This window comes from Ailuropoda melanoleuca, chromosome 3 (genome assembly GCF_002007445.2).
Source record: "Ailuropoda melanoleuca isolate Jingjing chromosome 3, ASM200744v2, whole genome shotgun sequence".
Lineage (NCBI taxonomy): Eukaryota > Metazoa > Chordata > Mammalia > Carnivora > Ursidae > Ailuropoda > Ailuropoda melanoleuca.
In genome coordinates, this window is record NC_048220.1 from 139,700,494 (window position 1) to 139,719,481 (window position 18,988).

General features: G+C 45.4%; 1 pseudogene; it reads right to left on the reverse strand.

The window, feature by feature from the left end:
- Nucleotides 1-16,221: 16,221 nt before the first annotated feature.
- On the reverse strand, nucleotides 16,222-17,350 carry LOC100482089 (annotated as a pseudogene).
- Between the last annotated feature and the right edge of the window lie 1,638 nt (nucleotides 17,351-18,988).

Below are 18,988 nucleotides of genomic sequence, written 5' to 3' on the forward strand. Positions count from 1 at the left end.
TTGCATCTGTTGAGAGGAATCATTTCCCTCCCTTGACCTGTTAATATAATGTATTATGTCCAGAATTTAATTCTCACTGGGAGCCATCTCTACATTTCTGTGATAAACCATATATGTTCAGGGCACATTATTATTTTAATGTATTTCTAGACTTGATATAATAAGATTTTTGCATCTATCTTTGTGAGATTTAGTTAGTACTTATCTTTGTCACACTTTGATTTTAGGTGTTCAATCTTCTTAAAATAGAAAGGAATACTTCTTTTTTTCTCTTGTTTTCCTCCTGGATGGTTGAAATTCTGTAGAAATGATTGGTTTCTCAAGAGTTTGAAGCAGCCGCTGAGGAGGCCATGGTGCCCTCCTGTCTCCTTAGGGGCTGTTCTTTGGCATTTTGTTCATTTCCTTCTGCAGTGTGGAATAATGGACTGCCCAGGTCAGTGTGCCAGCTGCACTTACTGGAGTGCAAGGGACTTCTTAGCCTTTTTAAACTTCTCTGTCTTTATCTGAAGAAACATGAGTAATAACAGGACCTACATCACCAGGTTGCTGGGCGGGTGACTGGAGACAATACAAGGAAAGCATTTAGCCAAAGAGTCGTTGACACTAGCAAATGCTGGATAAACACTGGCCATTTTCTTATTCTTGATCTACTGAGATTTGCTCCCCTTGCAAGAGTCAGTTTTTGTAAATAGAATATTCTAGATAATTAGTCATTTCACTGAGAGTTAAACTTTTATTATCATCCAGTTGTTCATAGTATTTGCTTGCAATTAAAAAAAAAACCATTTTCTACATCCATGGCTATGATTCCTTTCTAATTCGCAATATGGATATTGGTGGGCTTACCCCCCCTCGTTTTTCTTGATTAGCATTGTTTTGGGTTTATTTTATTGGTCTTTTCAAATATTGGATTTGTTTATCCATGCTACTTATTTTCTGCCTTCTATTTCATTAATTTCTGTTTCTGCCTTCATTATATTTTTATTCTTGCTCCCTCTGTTTTGCTGTTGTTGATGTTTTTCTAGCTTCTAAAATACATTACTTATTTCATTGATTTCTGTTTCTTCTTATTTAGCAATAAAAACATGTAAAGTTAGGAATTTCTCTCTAGGTGCTTAACATTTAATTAATATAAAGCAAAAATTGGCATGCCAAAGCTATGGATCAAATTCAGCCTGCTGTCTGTTTTTATGAATAAAGTTTTATTGGAACACCTGCCCAGTCACTCATTTATGTGTTGTGTATGGCTGCTTTCACATTACCATGGAAGAACTGATCAATGGCAATACAGACCTATGGTCCACCAAGCCTGCAATATTTACTGTGAGGTACTTTTCAAAAAATGTTTACTGATCCCTAATAGGAAGCATTCCATAGTTGTCGATATATACTTTTGTCGTTTTTAAAAATTTTCCAAGTAGTCCATAATTATACATCCCACAAGTTATTTTGGAAGGTGTTTTAATTTCTCTGTGGTTTGAATTTTCTTGTTTGTAGTTTCTTTAATTTTTAGTTTTATTGCATTTGGCCAGAAAATATTGCCTATGCAATTTCTTTTTTCTTTTCTTTTGATTCACTGAGATGTTCTTTTATGGCCTAAAAGTATGACCAATTTTGTAGATGTTCCAAAGACATTGAAAAAGAAAGCATAGTGGCACCTGGGTGGCTCAGTCAGTTAAGTGTTTGCCTTCGGCTCAGGTCATGATCCCAGGGTCCTGGGATCCACCCCCATATTGGGCTTTCTGCTCAGCAGGAAGCCTGCTTCTTCCCACCACTTTGCCTGCTTGTCCTCTCTCTCTCTCTGTCAAATAAATAAATAAAATCTTAAAAAAAAAAGAAAAATAAAGCATATTTTCTATAGAAAACAAACTTTGATACTTATAGACTTTATTCATCTTATTATTTGAATCCTAATTCTTTATTTGCTTCATATCTATATAAAGATTGAGGGCTTAAGATAAAGCTATGGTTGTGTTCTTTGTTTCTTCTTATATTTCTGACAACTCTGGTCTGGCTTATTCTGATGTTCTGCTGCACCCAGCATTCATGGGTGCAAGCATGGCAGAATCACAGCCTGAAAAGCACCTGCTCACCAGGTTCTTCTGCTGCTCAGGGAACCCGTGCCACCACTGCCACAGCGACAAGCCCTGGGCCAGCCTGCCGGATGAGGAGACACATGTGGTTCAGTTTCTATTGTTGCCCCGGTCAGTCCTGCCTGCAGTCAGCCAACCCCAGTTGCAGACCACAATAGCTGATCACAAATCAGGAGCGAGCTCAGCTGAGACTTCTCAGCAGAGCTGCCCAGTTGACCCCAACCCTAACTGCCAACCCGCAGAATAGTGCGCTAGAGAAATGGTTGTTGCTTTAGGCTCCTAAGCTCTGGCGTGGTTGGCCATGTAGCAAAGGCTGACGTGTTCACTGTGAATTCTGCCTTTTGTCAATATCAGCTAACACTCTGTGTCCAGTGATAAACCTTCCCGTGCACTGCATTTTAACCATACTATCTGTTTTGCTTTCTTTCTTATTTATTTTTCTGTATGTTTCAGGTATACCACATGATGATTTGTTCTACGTATACACAGGAAATGATTACTACAGTCAAGCTCATTTGCATGTCATGTCTTCGTATAGTTATCTGTGTGTGTGTGTGTGTGTATGTGTGTGTGTGTGTGTGTGTGATGAGTTAGTCTCTGGAGCTGAGGGTCTCTCTCCTTACCACTGTAAGTATAGTGAATTTTGACAACAGCCAGTGAGTTTGGGAGAGAATCCCAAGCTTGAGATGGGATCACAGTCCTGGCTGCCACCTTGGTTTAGCCTGATGTGACTCTGAGCAGAGGACCCAGCTAACCCATGTCAAGACTCCTGAGCCATAGAAGATACGAGATAGTACAAGTGTGTTGTTTCAAGCAACTACGTTTGTGGTATTTGTTACACAGCAATAGAAAACAGTTACATCTTTTTAAAATAATGTGCTTATGTTGTCATTTATGGAATTATTAGTTTTAGGCATCATGTATGACTTATTTCTCTGATGGGGGAAGAGTTCGTTCTTGATCTTGATATAACGCTTGATCTCCTCTCCCCATGTGTACCCCATTAGGGTTTTAACAGTGGGCTGACCAGGCTACTTGATTTCATCGTTGCCCCAAGGATGAGTCTTAACTGGGCTCTGTAGCTCAAGGCCTTCTCAGTTTTATCTCTTACCAGTTGGAGATGAGAAACAGTTCCATTTTCTAACCTGCAAATCCTGGAATTTATGGCCTTTCCAAACGCTCTTTCAATCCTGCTTGTAAAATGACCATTTCTCCTATGAGCTTATTTCTTTCTTATGGTGCCTTGTCAAAAACAGCCATTAGCAAGTATCCAATGTTACCAATATTCTGCTTTCCCACTTTGCTAAAGCCACAAATTCATTAGTTACACACTCTCAGCATTCTAGGTTATCACAGGTGATCGTTTTATCAAATGCTTCACTGCTGCGTAAAAAGCCTTTACTGTCAGTTTTCTTGCTACCTGCCACTCTACCCTAAGACCCCCACACATATTTGGGGTATTATTATGGTAGCACCTCACCGCTGGTGTCAGTCATAGAATTGTTCAGCTCTTTGACCGTGGCAATCAACACCAAAATCAAACAACCAAACTCATGCCTTATAGTAACCGAGGTTTATCTCTGCTGGTTGTGGGTCTGGAACGTGGGTTTCTTCGTTCCAAGATACAGGCCAGAAAGGCAGACCCTCTCTGAGAGTAAAGTACATGGTGGTTTCATACAATGAATCTTAAAACTTTTGCTTGGAAAGGTCACATGTCACTTCTGTTTGCATTTTATTGGCCAAAAGAAGTCATGTGGCCGAGCTTGTTATCAATGGGTCAGGCATGTGTAACCCCCTCAAGGAGGGGCAACAAGTATCTGCTCTGGCACCATAGCCATGTCAATAGACTGGGAGATGATTTTTTAAAAAGATTTATTTATTTATTTGAGAGAGAGAGAGAGTGCGAGGGAGCGCACATGTGGTGGGGGGAAGGAGAGGGAGATAAGCAGACCCCCTGCTGAGCTGAGAGCTCCACCTGAACCCTAAGATCATGACCTGAGCCAAAATCAAGAGTCAGACTCTTAAGTGACAGAGCCACTCACGCACCCCAGGGAGAAGACATTTTTAAGACACACAACCAAGGAAAGGTTAGTTTCTAAAGTATTTAAGGAAAACCTGTAAATCAACAAGAAAAAGGCAGGAAACCAATAGAAATATGGGCAAAGGGAATAAATAAGGAGTTCACAGAGGGGAGAGCTAATGTTTGTAAGCATATGGAGAGATGCTCAATCTCATTTGCAATCAGAGATTTGCAAATTAAACCAAGATATCCATGCAACTGTCAAAAACTATAAAGTTGGAAAATATCAAGTATTGATTTGAATGTGGGGAACTCTTTGTGTCCTGCTGGTGAAAATGTAGACTGGGATAGCTATTCTGGTGAGTAACTTGGGTTCAGTACTCGAGTGGTGGGCAGTCCCGACAGACCATAAGATCTGAGAGGGTGGGACCATGTCTGACTTGAGCACCATTGTGTCCCCTGCACCTTACACAGTTTTTGGTACAGATGGACACTTGGTATACGTTTGATAGATAGATGCATGTTTTAAAAAATTCATTAAAGTGAGTGACTTGCCTCCTTGAGGGCAGGAACCTATGGATTGGCTAGTATGTACTTGTATTGCCTGAGTCAGTCCTCCTTAGGGATCTGTTTTGGACTGATTTGTGACCCTCCTCCCTGGTCTTCCAATTCCTATGTTAAAGCCCTAATCCCTGATGTGACTGTATTGGGAGATGGGGCTTTGGGGGAGGCAGTTAAGTTTAAATGAGGTCATAAGGGTGAGCCCCTAATCGAATAGGGCTGGGGTCCTTAGAAGAAGAAGAAAAGAAGCAATCTGTCTCTCCATGCACCCATAGAGAAGAGACCCTGTGAGGGCACGATAAGAAGGAGATGTCACTAAGCCAGGAAGAAAAATCTCACCAGAAACCAACCCTGAGGGCACGTTATTCTTGGACTTCTAGCTTTTAGAACTGTGAGAAAATACATTTCTGTTGTTTAAGCCCCCCCATTCTGTGGCATTTTGTCATGGCAGCCCAGGCAGACTAATACAGAATCCAGTCTATCATCTGATAGAAACCTGTATCATTTGGTTTAATTTGCACTTCTGTATAGTGATTCATACAAGGACAGAAAAATATCAAGCTATTCAAGTCTCACCTATTGATCATAATTTGCTAAAATAGAAATGTATTTTGGGAAGCTTTCTATTCGAGGTGGCTGGGAAATTTGATAATACAAAGTTCACCCAAGGAACCTTAAGCAAAAGTTTGAAATGGTTGAATAAATGTAGGGCATGTCATTCTCTCTGAGATGATAGGGAGTTTTCAGATCACCCACTTTTTGTTGGCTTGATACCTGGTGTAGGAATTGGGTTGTCACGGTGTGAAAACCAGGTTCAGAGTGGAGGGTCCACCTGGACAGACAGAACCAAGATGCAGGAAGAGAAAATAATGGCCCTACCCAGGTTGGGAGGCAACTTTACAGTATTTTCAGTGCTTTTATAAATATGATTTCAGTTGACCTTCCCAACATGCTAGTAAGGTCACTGGGGCAGGTGGTATTATCCCCATACTGGTTAGCCTTTGCTGTATAATAATCCACTCTGAGTTCTTTGTTCTCTTGGATGGCTCAGCTGGGTGGCTTTGCTCATCTCAGCAGTGTTTGCACATGTGGAGTGGGAGTAGGTTTGATTTGGTTGCAGAGACTTGGCTGGGACACTTGGCTCTGCTCCACACGTCCTTCATCCTCTTCAGGGGGCTTGCCCAGGCATGTCCTTCCCACGGGGATGGCAAAAGCTTAAGAAAGCAAGTGGAAATCACTTGGCATAGACCTGGCACCAATGAACTCTTATTTCTTTTGTATTCTATTGACCAGAGTCACATGGCTGAATCTAGAGTTAGCATGGGAGAGGATTACCAAGTTACTTGGCAAAAGGTAAGGATACAGAGGGGTGAGGAATTGATCCATTAATACATCAACTAGTACACCCCACTTTGCAAGTATTGAAGCCGAGGCTTAGAGGTGAAGTGACATTTTCAGGGTCTACAGCTCCTTGCTGGTCAACCTAGGATAAAACCCCATCTTACCCACCCGTCTAATGTATTCTGAAATGGCAAATGTGATCCACAGGGGGGCAGTGGGTTGGTTATAGTTCTGTTACGGTGCCTGGTGGCAGTGAACACTTGAATAAATCTCTGGAAAATAGATTCAATTTTTTAAAAAGCCTTGGCTGTCAAAATCCGATTTCCTGGTTGAATGAAATGGCTTTGTTGTTCAGATCCTTTGAGTCTAAATTTATTTTACATGAATTTACTTAAGAAATTGATTATAATTCCCTCTCCATTTGGTGCTACGGGGGGTATAATTGGAAGTTTAGAGAGAAAAGACAGAAACAACTTTCAACCATTCACATACCACCTAAATTTGCAGAAAGGTAAAAAAATGTAGGAGACTTTGAGGAAACTAGGCTGCATTAGACTCTCTGGGTTTAACTAACCTCGGTCTTGTCTGACATCGGTGCTCATTGGGAATTTTATCTCTTCATTTTGGAAAACAAGCTCAAAGGGTTTTGGCTACTTGTCACCCCCCCCCCCCCCCCTTTACCATTTTTAGCACACATTGCTCCCAGAGAAACCCAAGGCTATGCTCTATCTTTGCCACATGGCCTTCAAGATGAAGCCTGTCTGTCTCTGTCTTTGTCTCTTGCGGTCAGTGATGGAGATACTGGTAAGGTCAAGTTTCAATTTGTTGTCCAGTGTTTGTCACTCACTCAAAACCTATTCGAATCTCTACTACAGAGGAATGGCTTTGGGGATTTGGGTTAAATCTTTGGCACCAAAACATCCTGGGCACGCAGGATCTTACCGGAGGTAAGCTCTGCATTTGCAGCTAAGAAAACATTTGGAAATTGTAACTTGAAGGTAAATCTTACCTGATTTGAGGCTGGACCAGGCTGGGGGAGATGTCTGGTGATGAGGACATCTGTGACGCTCAGATGTTTGTGGGGTTGAGGCTCCTGGAAGAGGTGGCTTTTTTATACAAGGCCTCACATCCTGTGACAGCAGTGACAATGTTGTTGGCTTCTGGACGGTGGGCGTCTATGTTGTGTTGGAGAAATGAGTTCTTTTACTGGTCAAAGTTCTTTAGTACCAACCACGGCCAATCATCAACATTTGGTGTCTTCACCATTAGGTGTAAGCTGCTTGATAATAATAGCTAGCACTTAACTGAGTGTCCTTAATGGGCTGTGATGGCTAATTTTATGTGTCAGTTTGGCTGGGCCATGGTACCCCAGGACTGGGTCAAATACGCCTAGATGTTGCTGTGAAGGTCTGGTTTAAATGAGATTAATATTTAAATTAGGAGGCTTTGAGGAAAGCAAACTACGTTCCATAACTTCCGTAATGTGGGTGGACCTTGTCCAGTCAGGCAAAGGCCGTAAGAGGATAAAGACTGACCTCTGTTGCAGAAGAAGGAATTCTGCCAGCACACTGCCTTTGGACTCAAGCTGTGCCAACTCTTCTCTCAGTCTCCAAAGAAGGCCCATCAGCCTATCCAGCAGAGTTTGGACTTGTCAGCCCCCACAATCACATGAGCTGATTCCTTGAAATAAAGTGGGGGCTCCATCCAGCCCGCACCCTGTTAATTATGTTTCTTTGGGGGACACTGACTAATACATGGGCCAAGCACTATACTAAGGGCAAATACATATGATCTCATTTAACACTCGCAAACAGCCTTTTTAGGTGGGTATTATTATTCCCATTTGAAAAGGGGATAAAGAGAGTCAGGGAGAAGGCAAGGAACCTGGGCAAGGTCACATAGCATGGGGCAGAGAGGGGAAGCAAACTGGCACTCACTCCATGCTAATGCCAATGAGCTTACCATGACTGCTTCTCTTTGTCTTGGAATCTTCGTGGCTTATCCAGTGCCTGACACCTAGTAGGATCCTGGTAAAAAAATTTTTTTTTTTGGTGGCTTCAGACAACACAAATTCATTATTGTATGTTTTTGTGGGTCAGGAGTCTGGAGACAGGTGAGCAAGGTCCTCTCCTTGCGTTTCATCAGCTGAAATCATGGTGTTGGCCATTGCTGCCGTATTCTCTGAGGCTGAGGGTTCTCTCCCGGCCTCATTAGCTGTTGGCAGAATCCAGTATCTTGTGGCTGTAGGACTGAAATCCCTATTGCTTTGTGGGCCGCTGGTTGGATGCCCCTTGCTGGCTCACTGGCCCTCGCACAATAGGGCATTTTACTTTTCCCTTGAGGCCTACAGGGCAGTCTCTCTCAGGTACTTCACCTTCATCTGAAGGGTTCCCCTGATGAAGTCAGGCCCACCCAGTATAATCTGCCTTTTGATTCATTCAAACTCAACTGACCAGTGACCTTAATTACATCTGCAAAATCATTTCTTCTATAAAATGTATCATGATCATGGGCATCATATCCCTTCATACTCACTCAAGGGAAGGGGAGTATACTGGGCACGTGCACCAAGGAGGGAAACTCGGGACCCATCTTTGAATTCTGCCTGCCACAGTTACAGACACAAGAACCAGATATGGGAGCATCTCCCAGCAGAAGAGCCTTTCCAAGTTCCTTCAGTTTTTTTTGTTTTAGTAACGTGTTAAAAACATGACCCTGAAATGAGGTGAGGGGGAGTTCTGGCTTTCCCTCTTTCCCGTGTGTCAACTCCGACTTCCTGTTTTCACTTGGCGGCATGAGGCTGTTACAATCCCGGCGAGGATTTTACTGGTGCCTTCCATCCCAGCTGTGGTGGATACGGTGCACCAGCCCCCAGCATCCATTCCAGTTTCTTTCTGGAATGCACCTTCCAGGACAGCAGTCTGGAGGGCTACAGGCCACATTCCCAGCCTCCCTGGCAGCTCTGGCTGTGAACGTGAGTTGGGTTCTCGCCCTCGGAGCCTGCTCACTGAGACTCGGAGGGCGCCAGGGCAGAGAGCCCCTCATTCTGCTGCTTTGGTATTGCTGCCGTCGGGGAGGGTCCTGGGATGGTGGGGTTGGCCACAGGACTGTTTCAGGTGCTTTACTGGCCTTTAGGTGGGGGGGGTGGCATGAACCTCACAGCAGTATCGGCAGCTGGCTCACTATTCCAGCATCACTTGTTTTGAAGGTGGGCAATCTCAGTGTTGTATCCTGTGTCCCGTGCTTGGAGCAAGGGGAGACACAGCTCCCTGTAGCGAGGTGGGGTTCCCTGGGGCAGACTTTCAGCCCTGTCTCTAACTGTGGCACAGGTAGTGGCTCCCATGGGGAGCCGTGGCATCTCGTTGTGGGAATTCCTGCTGGAGGCCCAGCTCCATCATCCAACCCTTCTGATCGTTTTATAGGAACCTAGTTCCCTGTATTAAGTCCTGTTCTGCTTAAAACAGCTAGAGTGTTTTCTGTTGCCTATAAATGAGTGCTGCTGATGCGGCAGCCTTAGCAAGCTAGAAAGGTGTAGTTGATCCATTTACTGTCTCGTTAGCGGGTTTTCCACTTTGAACTTCAACGTACAGCTGGAGTCTGTCTGGGGTGATCTGCCATGTTCATTGGAGAGAATGGGTGAAGGAAGGCAGCCCATGAAGAGAGCTTTTACTGAAGTGACCTGAGTTGGAACGGACCTCACCAGAGAGAAGACTATACCACGTGCTTTCTGGGGGTGTTTTCTCTGACTCCTACTGCTGTGGATTCCTTCTGCCTTGAAATCTTCTCTCTCTACGGCCCCTGTTAATCCCTGAATGTCAACATATTTTCTTTTAAGCCAGTTAATTGGGAGCTCTCTGCTACATGGATATTTCTACATAAGCCTCCCACTGCTTACTTCTGGATACCGAAAAATTACTCCAGTGCCCAAATCATGTATTTTTGCCTGGTGTCATTTCATTCCAGGGCAGTGTACATGGAATTTTGCCAGCATTACTCTTGTCACTTGTCAATTATAGGAGTAGAAACATTACTTTGGGATTAAAGGATGAGGTTCTAGGTCAAACTCAAAACTGTGAAATTTTATCTCTTGTAGGGGCCCTGGTCATCATGTGGAATTTGTCTTTCTCCTCACTTTGAGATGAGTCAACTGAAGGCCAGAGAGATGTAGAGGGAAATGCTCTCAAGCTTACAAGGTGACTAGTGGCAGAACTGGGCTCAGATCATGGGGTTATAACTGTGGGGAATGTTTTTCCCACCCCATTGTGTGGCTGAAATCACAAGAAAAGGCTTTGGTTTAACCTGTTTATTGTGTGTTTGAGTGTGAGCACATAATAGGGGAAAGATGCAAATTTTTTTTTTTTTTTGCTATCTGTATTTGCTACATGTACATGTATTAATTGAGATGCTTTTCTAAATAGAATCATGTTTTTGTAATCATAAGAAGTAGCATGTTGGGGTTCTTCTTACGCAGGACTGCTACAACGCCAAACACATTTAGTACATCAACATTTGCTAAATATTTAATATAAATGGTTAATTTTCAACCATTGATTTTTTTGGCTGATATTAATTATCATCATTATTTATTTAAAGAGCATTAGAGACATCTAGGATAGTTCAAGAGAAATCAGATGTCATTATAAAAGGTCAAGGGCAGGTTGGCTCCATTTCCTCTGATTATATTCTGATTGTGCCAGCAGGTATGTGGAGCTCTGTTATCCAGAGAAAGTATCATTCCAAGAGAGTGACCACTGAACCCATAGCAAGCTGCCCATGGTTCAGTTGACTTTATTGAATTTTTAGAAAATGAGAATTTAATCAATTCCAGATGGGGAGATGGATTAGTTCCGCAATGTTTTGAATCTTCTTTGCAAAGCATGTGGAACCACACCGTCAGGGTTCTTCGGAGAAACAGAACCAAGAGGATGTATGTATATATAGAAAGAAATTTATTATAAGGATTGGCTTATGAGATTACGGAGGCTGACCAGTTCCAGGATCTGCAGTCAGCAGGCTGGAGACCCAGGAGAACCTCTGGGGTGGTTCTGGTCTGAAGGTCGGCATGCTGAAGACCCAAAGAGAGAGGATGTTTCAGTTTGAGTTCAGAGGCAAGAAAAGACTGATGTCCTTGCTTAAAGGCAAAGAGGAAAAGTTTCACTTTCTTGAGGCAGGGTCATCTTTTTTACTCTATCTAGGCCTTCAGCTGATTGGATGAGACCCACTCACAGCAGGGAGGGTGATCTGCTTTAGTCGGTCTACCAATTCAGATGTTAGTTTTATTTGGTAATGTTCTCAGAGATACATCCAGAATGGTGTGTGACCAAAGGTCTGCTTACTCTGATTCCATTCAAGCTGACACATAAAATGACCCGTCATAAGCACCGTATACAATGGAGAGTTCATGAAAGGTGTTCTGAGAATACTGAATTTTCCAGTGTTGAAATGTTTGGGCAGGTAGGATTACACTAGGATGGAGTGTCCAAATTGTACCTGCTAATAAGAACGGTGATCTTGGCTTTCTGTTCCTTTCCATGGATGGACACATAGGCCAATTCCATTTCTTACAGTAAGCCCTGGGGAAGGTGCTGTGGGGGATGGCAGAGGATAGGGCCCTGTTCCCAAGGAGTTTTCAGTTCTTTGGAGCGGCCAGACTACTACACATGACCCAGACAGAGAACAATGAAGTGATTACAAGTGGCCATGAAGGTGTTTTGAAAGGGAGAGAGGCCAGCATGGGTGAGTGGTTCTCAAGTCTCACGCTTCAATGTCTCGAGACACTGTGATCACCACAAATGGGTAGGGGTGTTTCTGCTATTTAAGAATGCTGTTAGACACTCTGTGATGCCCAGGACAGCCCTGCATAACAAAGAATTATCTGGTTTAAAATATTAGTAGCACTAAATTGGAGAAACCCTGAAATCAGGCTTTATGGAGGTGGTGAGACTTAATTTACTTTTTACTTTTTGATTCTTTCATTCTCATACTCTTGGAGTATTTATCTAGTGCCTACCATTCTCCTGTGTCTGTTTTGTCCTGAGGCTGTGGTAGGGAACAAAGTAGTTCTGTGGGTATGTGTCTTACCATTTCATGGGAAAAAATAACATTTAGAAAAAAATCAAAATCAAGTATAATGATTATTAGGATGGGTGCCAAGGGAACACATCACAACCAGACCCATCCTAGTCAGAAGCTCGGGAAAATCCTGCCAGAGGGAAATAGCCTTTAAATACAGCTTAAAGGGTACGGGGGAGCTGGCCACAGGCAAGAAATGTGAGTGGGTGTGTGTGGGCTTTGGGGTGCGGGGAGAGGGGTACTGTTTGCAGCCGCCAGAGTAGCTTCTGTACAGGTGGGAGGCGAGGCAGAGGGTAGCATGTACAAAGAGAAGGGCGGAGAGGGGAGGCTCGAAAGAGGAGGCGGAGCCTGTGTCTGGGAGCACCTTGAGTCATGCTAAGAGTCCAGGTAAGACAATAGGACATATTTAAGACTTTTAAAGTTTTAAAGCAGTGGAGTGCCAGGATGAGATTTAAGTTCTGGTACGTTCACTCCTGCTGCAGTGGGGCAATGAGAGGGGAGGAGAGCAAGGGCGCCCGCAGGGCAGGTGGGCTGGGCGGGGCCGGACAGGGTGGTGGCAGGTCGGGTGAGCCTGGCGGAAGCAGACAGACTTACAACTACGAAGGCGGGAAGAGAAAAGATAGAAGTGAGAGAAAGGAATTAAGGAAGACATCCCCATTTCTGACCGGGACGAATGCGTATTTTGGGGTGCCAATTCTAGGGTGCACTGGAAAGGGGGCATGTTTCTGTGGTAGTAGTTGGAATCACGTGCATCACAACACGGAATAGTGTTGAGTTCAGCTCTGGATACGTACGGTTTGCGCTTTCCGAGAGGTATTGCGGTAGATGTGCCCATTAGACCCGAGAGCTCTGGGCCCGAGGTAGTCATCTGAGCGTCGTCTGATGGATGAGACTGTAGAGTGAGGACAAGAGAACAGTGCTCTTAGAAATGGCAACATTTAAGGACAAGGGGAAGGTGAGGGGCTTGAATAAAAGGCCAAGGAGTGTGGTGTTGGGGAAAACAGGGAAGAGCGATTTGGAGACAAAAGGAATACTGCGCGCTCTCCCACTGGTGACTCTCGCTCAAGATAAAGCCTCAAACTGTCCATGCCTTTGGGAACACGGAGGTCACTGGTGATCTTGGGAGAGCAGTCTAGATGGAGCACGGCAGGTTGAAGCCAGGCTGGAGAAGAGGGGAGCAGAGAGCATCTGCAGAAATGGGTGACAGCTATAGCCAGGGGTCCAGCGTGGGGGCTGACCCACCGGAACGGCTGCCGGCTGGTGGTGTACCAAAGCATTCTGATTGATATCAAACCTGGCTGGAGCTCCGGTGGGCATATTCTCCAAATAAAGTGGTAGGGCAGCTTGTTTGGACATGTAGTCTGGGGGGGAGAAAGGACAATCTGGGACATGTGGCTGTTAAGGGGTGACCCATCCCTGGAAGCCTGGTGGTTCATTGATTCACTTGGTATAGTGCCTTAAGCAGTGAGAGGACACGACAATGTCAAGGTCATTTGGAGGTGACTTCCGTAAGATTTTTCAATACACCTCTGAAATGTAGGTATTTATACCTGTAACCTAATTTGGGGCACTTCTGCAGAAAATTATTAGCTAAAGAGAATAAAACGTATGGAAAAGATGAAACTTTCTACACATTTTAGATAGCTTATGACTTACCTAGCAAGACACTTCCATTAGCACAAAAAATAATGGCCTTTTTCAACAAGATGACTGTCACAAAGGAAAAATGTAGACAGTCAAATGATTTATTTCCCCATCTGTATTGAGTTTATTCATGGAGAGATTCACCTTGTGAACTAGTAATTTTCAGGGCTAAGAAAAAGCAGCAGGCGGTTTTCTTTTTAGGAAATGCCTTTTTTTCTTTTCTTTTTTTTTTTTACGGTGAGTTTCTTTTGGCCTAAAAAAATCATCTAAGTCTATGGCTTTGATATCAGGGAAAAGGCTTCTTTCAATTGCTTTAACCTTTTTCAAAAAGTGACCTGTTGGGATAAATGTTCTCATGCTGAGAATCAAGGTTTTATCCGATATCTAAAGTAAGGCGGACAGGACAGGATGCAGAACACTTTCTTGAAGTGGTTTAAGAAAAAATTCAAGATCTCAGATGGAGAGAAAGAACTCCAACGAAAAGTCAAGTTTAAGACCCATACTCTAGGCAATTAAAAAAGTGAAAAACAGACCTCGCTTTCATGCCAGGTGTGGCTGACCCCAGAACAGGGGACCAGCATAGGACCAGGAATCCAGGAACCAGCTCAGAAGAAGGGCTCTGATAGATTCTTTCTTTCCTTTGGGGTAAACAGCAGAGGCCAGTTCGGGCAAGGAGGTGTGGGCCGGCACGGGAGTGGGTGGCAGGGTTTGGTGTGCGGGAGGTCTGAGAAGTTAGAACTGAACTCATAACTGAGGTCCTTGGATTTTCCAGTTAGAGGCACACATGATGATGCCCCCTTCTCCCTGCATCGGGTCCTCGTAGTGATGCTCAAGGCTCTCTGGTTAGAAGAGCAGGCACCAGTCTAGTGATGGGTAGTAAGGAGGGCACGTATTGCATGGTGCACTGGGTGTTATGCGCAACTAATGAATCATCGAACTTTACATCAGAAACCAGGGATGTACTGTATGGTGACTAACATAATATTAAAAAAAAAAAAAAAAGGAAGAGCAGGTACCAGGTCTCCCCTGTTCCTCCAGCCCCTTTGGTTGCTTCTTTACCACGTCTCTGCTGGCCCTGCCCTCAACAGCCTCGGGCATGGGTACCCCTGTGGGGCTAGCAGCGTATTTCCTGTCTTGACCCTGATTAGGCTCATTTGCATTTCTTTTCTTTTCTTTTCTTTTCTTTTCTTTTCTTTTCTTTTCTTTTCTTTTCTACATTCATCTTCTGTTCTCATTGTAACACTTTGTGGATTTCCTTACCATCTCTATCTCCTGAAAGCTGACCTTGGTCGGGAATGATTTCTGGAGGTTTAGAATTGCTTCTCGCAGGTCAGTACCTTAAAGTGGCATTGATAATAACAGTACATTTCATCCCTTGAAGGCGGCATGTATACTCCAGAATGACTAATCCTACACAGAAGGAGCCATGGGAACTCAGGTGTGCAAGTGGGAGGCAGAGAGGACAGCGTGGGGGCACGGGTTCCGTGACCAGTCCCGTATACAGACCACATACAGAGGGCTCATGTCCTGGAGCAGAGACTGCTCCCCACTTACCGAGGCTTCCCTGAAGGTAGACTGGGCCAGAGCACGGGCAAGAGGTGTGGGAGAAAGAATTACACCATCCTGTGTGACCCTCTTGTCCTCTCTTCCCGGGCTGTGGCCACTTTGCTGGACATGCTCTAGTTGGCATATACGGACGCAAGATGGAGGAGCAGCTCTGACCCACGTGAGCCAGAAAACTGGTATGATGTTCGGGCGCCCCAGAGAGTCTGGGTTTTCTTGTCTGGCATCACTTAGCTCTGACTAACCTCTTCTCTTTCAAGGCTTTTTCCAAAGTGGCCTGAACAGGGGGAGGGTATTTTCCTTGGGATTAACCCACACATATCTTCAGTTCTGTACTCCAGGTCAGGATTTGGGGTTTGGAAATCTGCACGCGTGACTGTGACGTCTTCGCTTGTGTCCTCCATGGCGTGGCCTTTGGAGCCTGTTGAATGGTCAGACCCCTGGGGCAGTGCTGGGAGCTCTGTGGAAGCTCAATGGAAAACCAGTTTGTGTCTCCCGTGAGCTCCTGACGTGAAGGTTCTGGCCCACAGTGTGCCATGTTCCTCAGGCCCGTGTTCTTTGGGGGACACATGCTGGCTGGGTCTCTGGGACCCTCCTTTGTTGTGTGGGCCATTTGCCTTTTTCCTGAAATGCTGTGCTCTTTCTACAGACGTCCCAGTATAACGAAAGCAGGTCAGGATGGAGCCTGCAGCAGGGTCTTGGATATAAAGGGGCCGCCCGGGGAACTTGGTTTAAGCAAACACCCTGCAAGAGCAGGAAAACCCAAAGCTGGGTTTTGAGGATACCTACTTTTCTCCTTCCCCACTTCAGGGACCCGGAATTCTGAGACCCCTCTTTGCTTCTCATGGGGACCTTGGACTACCCTCTCTTGCGGGAGAGGAAAACAGCGGCTGCTGCTGCTTCTTCTTTGTTTGCCTTGGTGAATAATTATTGTCTATATCTGAAAAATCTTCGCAGAAAATTGTAGCTTGGTCTATTAGCTCTCCGCAGCCTGCTCCTGAGCTCTAGGAAGCTTGCCTCCTGAGCTACCAGATCTTTCTTCTGGGTAAGAGCCATTTTGGGACGGTTCCCCTCTTGTTTTTAACTTCTTCCTTGGGCTTCTTCTCCTGGATTGGATGTTCTGTAGCAGCGTGAGCTTTCTTCTACATGTCCTCCCCCATGTCTGGAGTTATCTGTTCCTTGCGTATGGAGAGAATTGTTTCATTTTCTTCCATGAGGCAACACATGTAATCTGCAACGTCTGACCCATGATGTGCTTCCGATGTCCTGCCACATCGAATACCTAGATTTCCGAATCATAACCAGGGAATCGTTTGGTACCATGAGGGATAGACAGGCCTCCACCCACAGCTCCAAAACGCTATTTCCAGTCGCAGTTCTGGCAAGCTCTGCGTCCAAACAGCAGGTGAAGGGGCGCCTGGGTGGCTCAGTCGGTTGAACATTTGACCTCGGCTCAGGTCATGATCTCAGGATCCTGGGATCAAGCCCTGCATTGGGCTCCACACTCAGCGGGGAGACTGCTTGAGGATTCTGTCTCTCCCTCTCCCTCTGCCCCTGCCCCTCCCCACAGCTCATACTACCTCTCTTTCAAATAAATAATTTAAAAATCTTAAAAAAAACAGCAGGCAAAGGCACTAGGTTGACCAATGCTGTCCACATCGTATTCACCTCCAGTTACCTCTGCTTGGCCTTCATAGATCCCGTCCACACCGAAAATCCTGAGAAGCCTGTGGGCCAGCAGCAGGCCCGTATAATATGCCGCGGCATAATTTGTCAGGCCAGCCTTCACGCCATACTTTGGGAGTGCATGAGCGTGAGCTGCACAGACTGTTGTGTCCCCTTCTCTACGGGCATAAGCAGTCTGACAGGTGATATCTCTGTTGGTCACACGGACTATCATCCTGTGTTTAGGTGTGCTGGACTTACTTTGATCCTTAATTACCCAGCATTTCCAAGCATAGTTATTGGTTTTACTCTGTCCTCTTCCAGATTTCACCCAGTGTCTCTTGAAGTGAGCCTTATTCTTGACAACTTTAACAAATCCCATCCTGTGGAAAAGAGACCCACATCCATGGCTCTCCACTTATTTCGGGTTGGCTGCTTAATAGGTAGGGTTAACCAGGGAGAAACAGTTCCGTGTCGAAATTGTTTTTTTGTCCAGTCCATTTCCCTGTGGTGCAACCTTGAACATGACCTCCTGGCTTTCGGGGGTTTCTTCTGGTGACTCCATGGGGGGTGGTGGTGGCTGTCCTTAGCTCGAGTGGCTTCTCCAGAGCTGAGGAAATTTGCCCTTGATCTTCCCCTGTGAAGCTTACAGGCACAGGCACAGGCACAGCCAAAACGGACGGACCCGAGCCAGTTTGGTCGTGTGCATCTCTTAGGTTCTTGGTTGATTTGGTAGCAGCTAAGGAAGTTTGAGGCTGCTCAGGGCCTTGACATTTTCCTCCTTGGTTTTTGTGATAGTAATTCTCAAACCAGTTTCGGCCCCACACAAGACATTTATTGAAACAGCCTTAATTTGCCAGCAGGTCCCGAAGTGCTCATTAAGCTGTTGTCTGAGCTTAATGAAGCCCCAGCTCCTGCCCCCTAGGTGTTCTGACTCCCCACTGGGCATAAGGAGGCAAATGCCAAGTCTGTGGAGGCAAATGCTGTTACCCTGACAGTTAGCATCAGACAAAATCCTCCAGGTCCAAGGCCCTACCATGGGGGCGGGGGTGGTTTAGGGCTGTTGTCACACATCTTCCCCAAGGGAAAGGGTTCAGGCATTGATGGATTCCTGCAGAATGTTTTAAAAAATATTTTAGCCAATCCGTGTATCTTGAATACCTTTAATGTCACCATTGAGAGCTTATGTCTCGCAGCCACCATGATGATTAATAGGTCACTAATTGCACTTACGGGAACCATTTCTGATATTCCATAAGCCTTGTTTGATGAAAATAGAAATGCCTGCAGTCACCACCCTGGGGCCTGGGCTTCCTGCACGCAACACCAGCAGTCCACCCGGAGACCTGCTCTCTTGACCCCAGTGCCTGAGCTCAGAACACCTCTGCTAGCCACTGGATTGGGCCCAAAGCAAATGGCAGTCCAGCCAGGGAGAGCCGCGGCCAGCACGGCAGACCTCAGGAGCTGGTTGGGGGAGCCGTTGCTCTGGTGATGGCTGGACCTCATGAGACACTCCTGGTCCCAATCAGGAGGCCAGTGCAGAATGTCTTGACATCGGAGCCTTAGTTTCCCAGGTATCTAGAGAGAGTCTTTCCAGGTGGGTAGATGAAGGTTGGAGTTAAGTCATCTCACAGCTGCCCCGAACTGTGGTCTTGTCCTCTAGCTGTGCTCCCCCGATGAGCCTTACCCCACATCTGCCATCCAGGAGCTGTGAGCAGGGTGCTACCCTGATCCCTGGGAGCTTCCTTCAGAGCTGCCCGCGTGGGTCTCCCTTCACTGCCTGGAAGGGACTGAGTCATGGCGTGTCCCCTTGGGGGCTCTCATTCTCCCTGGGTCACTCTTACGGATAGATCCTGAGGAAGTCCTCATTTTTTTTAATGAGCCCCACCTTTCTGCTCTGCCATTTGTACCAATGCAATTTACAGAGGAACTTCAGTTCCTTGAAAATTTTCAGTGCATCATGTATGAGACCAATATCAGCCCCTGTGGAGTGATGGTATTGGTTGGGGTAGTGTATCAGGGTGCCGAG